We start from the raw sequence: 4,178 nt of genomic DNA on the forward strand, positions 1-4,178 counted from the left end.
CTGGAGCTCCGGGCCCGCGCGCTCCTCGCGTTGCGGCGATACCGCGAGAACGTGTGCTGGTCGGAGGACAGCTTCTCCCCGCCCAACTCAACGGCCAATTTGGTATCCATGCCGGCGGGCAGAAGGGCGTCGTCGGGGATGCCGCCGGCGAGCGAGGCGGACTCGGTGTCGCAGCTCCTGGCGCACGTGAAGCTCCTGCTCCGGCGCCGCGCGGCGGCGGTGGCCGCGCTCGACGCGCGCCTCCTGGCCGAGGCGGTGCGCCACTTCTCCAAGGTGCTCGACGCGCGCCGCGGCGGCGTGCTCCCGCACACCTTCGCCACGGCCTACCTAGTGGGCCGGGCCGCGTCGTTCCGCGCGTCCGGGCGCCCCGCCGTCGCCATCGCCGACTGCAACCGCGCGCTGGCGCTCGACCCTGCGTTCATCCCGGCGCTGCGCGCGCCGACGTGCTCGAGTCCATCGGCGCGATCCCCGACAGCCTCCGGGACCTCGACCTGGGCTCGATGGAGATTTAGTGCGGCCCACTTCATCGACCACCACCACCTAATTTCTCCCCCGTTCGCCGCAGGGAACCCTGGGAATCCCCCGCTCCAGTCCAGTCCAATTCGGCCTCCCCTGCTTCCAATTTGGCATGCTCTCGCATCCACGAAGAGGCGCTTTGGCGTCCGATTTGGCATGCTCCCGCATCCATGAAGAGGAGAGGAATCTGGTCGGAGCTTTTCGCGGCGGGGACGCATGGTCGGAGGTGATGGCGCTGGGGACTAGCCGGAGGTCAGAGGTGCTGGCGCGAGGGGCTAGCCGGAGGTCGGAGGCGATTCCGCGGCCAAGGATGCAGAGAGAAGCGCGCCGTTGATGTGCACGCGGAGGCGTCCAACAGATGAGCAGTCCGGCGGCCAGCACCATGATTCGTCTCTTGATTTTTGTTGGAGCCGTCATTGTTTTTTTTTCATCTGAACTGATCCCTTTTTCATCTGAACTGATCCCCGTGAGTTATTCTTTGCATGTGAGAAGCAGAAAAGAGAGTTCAGGATAATTTTATTCTCTCCATCAAATGGACCCCACGAGCATGCATCATGTATCTGGATGAAAAGTCCCTATTGGACCGTGTAGTCTCTGTTAGTTGACAAGCTAGGATGGGAAGCATCCAACGGTGCTCGACCAAATCCAACGGTGATAATCGGGTGCTCACGTATCCCCCTGTTCACCGAATCCACAACAGTTAACTCATAAGCAATAAATTCTTAGTAGAAGGCATTGAAGCAACACAAAGGATGATTAAGTTTCAGCAATTGCTTTCAACTTGTAACATGTATATCTCATGGATAGTTGTCAACACAAAGTAATATAACAAGTGCAATAGGTAAACATGTAAGAATCAATGCACACAGTTTATACAAGTGTTTGCTTCTAAGATAGAAAGGAGTAGGTAAACTGACTCAACAATAAAGTAAAAGAATGGCCCTTCGCAGAGGGAAGCATGGATTGCTATATTTGTGCTAGAGCTTTTATTTTGAAAACATAAAGAGAGCATAAAAAGTAAAGTTTTGAGAGGTGTTTGTTGTTGTCAACGAATGGTAGTGGGCACTCTAACCCCCTTGCCAGTACAGACTTTCAAAGAGCGGCTCCCATGAAATTTTATTTTTGGGTGGCACTCCTTCCAACCTTGCTTTCACAAACCATGGCTAACCGAATCCTCGGGTGCCTGCCAACAATCTCATACCATGAAGGAGTGACTTTTTATTTTAGTTTTATTTAGATGACACTCCTCCCCACCTTTGCTTTCTCAAGCCATGGCTAACCGAATCATCGGGTGCCGACCAACAATCTCATACCATGGAGGAGTGTCTATTTGCAACTTTATGAAAGTTAATTAATTCGGGGCTGGGAACCCCATTGCCAGCTCTTTTTGCAAAATTATTGGATAAGCGGATGAAGCCACTAGTCCATTGGTGAAAGTTGCCCAACAAGATTGAAAGATAAACACCACATACTTCCTCATGAGCTATAAAACATTGACACAAATAAGAGGTAATAACTTTTGAATTGTTTAAAGATAGCACTCAAGCAATTTACTTTGGAATGGTGGAGAAATATCATGTAGTAGGTAGGTATGGTGGACACAAATGGCATAGTTTTTGGCTCAAGGATTTGGATGCACGAGAAGAATCTCTCTCAATACAAGGCTAGGCTAGCAAGGTTGTTTGAAGCAAACTCAAGTATAAAACGGTGCAGCAAGACTCACATATGAACGTATTGTAAGCGTTATAAGACTTTACACGGTCTTCCTTGTTGTTCAAACACCTTAACCAGAAAATATCTAGACTTAGAGAGACCAATCATGCAAACCAAATTTTAACAAGCTCTACAATATTTCTTCACTAATAGGTGCAAAGTATATGATACAAGAGCTTAATCATGAGCACAACAATTGCCAAGTATCAAGTTATTCAAGACATCATACCAATTACCACATGTAGCATTTTCTGTTTCCAACCATATAACAATTAACGAAGCAGTTTTCAACCTTCGCCATGAACATTAAAAGTAAAGCTAAGAACACATGTGTTCATATGAACGAGCGGAGCGTGTCTCTCTCCCACACAAGGATGAACTTATTCAAACAAAACAAAAACAAACAGACGCTCCAAGTAAAGTACATAAGATGTGACGGAATAAAAATATAGTTTCACTAGAAGAACCTGATAATGTTGTCGATGAAGAAGGGGATGCCTTGGGCATCCCCAAGCTTAGATGCTTGAGTCTTCTTGAAATATGCAGGGATGAACCACGGGGGCATCCCCAAGCTTAGACCTTTCACTCTTCTTGATCATAGTATATCATCCTCTTCTCTTGACCCTTGAAAACTTCCTCCACACCAAACTTAAAGCAAACTCATTAGAGGGTTAGTGCATAATAAAAATTCACATGTTCAGAGATGACACAATCATTCTTAACACTTCTGGACATTGCACAAAGCTTCTGAAAGTTAATAGAACAAAGAAACCCATTCAACATAGCAAAAGAGGCAATGCGAAATAAAAGGCAGAATCTGTCAAAACAGAACAGTCCGTAAAGACGAATTTTGCAGGAGCACTTAACTTGCTCAGATGGAAAAACTCAAAACTAATGAAAGTTGCGCACATATCTGAGGATCACGCACGTAAATTTGCAGATTTTTCTGAGTTACCTACAGAGATTTCTGCGCGAATTCGTGACAGACAGCACATCTGTTTCTGCGCAGTAATCCAAATCTAGCATCAACTTTACCATAGAGACTTTACTTGGCACAAAAAACATGATAAGGAGAGGTTGCTACGGTAGTAAACAACTTCCAAGACTCAAATATAAAACAAAAGTGCTGTAGTAAAATAAACACATGGGTTATCTCCCAAGAAGTTCTTTCTTTATAGCCATTAAGATGGGCTCAGTAATTTTAATGATACTCTCGCAAGAAATAAGAGTTGAAGCAAAAGAGAGCATCAAGAAGCAAATTCAAAACACATTTAAGCCTAACATGCTTCCAATGAAAAGGAATCTTGTACACAAATAAATTCATGAAGAACAAAGTGACAAGCATAGGAAGATAACACAAGCGCAACTTCAATATTCTCAACATAAAGAAGGGAAACTTAATATTATTAAGATGCATATAACCATGTTTCCCTCTCTCATAATAACTTTCAGTAGCATCATGAACAAACTCAACAATATAACTATCACATACAACATTATTGTCATGAGCCACATGCATAAAATTATTACTACTCCCAACATAAGCATAGTCATTCTTATTAATTGTAGTGGGAGCAAATTCAACAAAGTAGCTATCATTATCATTCTCATCATCAAATATAGGAGGCATAGTATAATCATAATCAAATTTACTCTCCATAGTAGGCGGCACCAAAAGACCACTATCATTATAATCATCATAAATAGGAGACATATCATAATCAACATAAACTTTCTCCTCAATACCCGGAGGACTAAAGAGATCATTTTCATCAAAACCGACCTCCCCAAGCTTAAATTCTTCCATAGCATTATCAACAATGGTGTTCATACTAATAACATTGCTACTAGCATGCAAATAAGATTCCATAGGTTTTTTAATTTTCGCAGCAAACAATTCTATCTCGAGGAAAAGATTAAAAAGCTCACCGTTGCTTTCCATTATGCCT

Source organism: Lolium rigidum, chromosome 7 (genome assembly GCF_022539505.1).
Source record: "Lolium rigidum isolate FL_2022 chromosome 7, APGP_CSIRO_Lrig_0.1, whole genome shotgun sequence".
In the NCBI taxonomy this organism is placed as follows: domain Eukaryota; kingdom Viridiplantae; phylum Streptophyta; class Magnoliopsida; order Poales; family Poaceae; genus Lolium; species Lolium rigidum.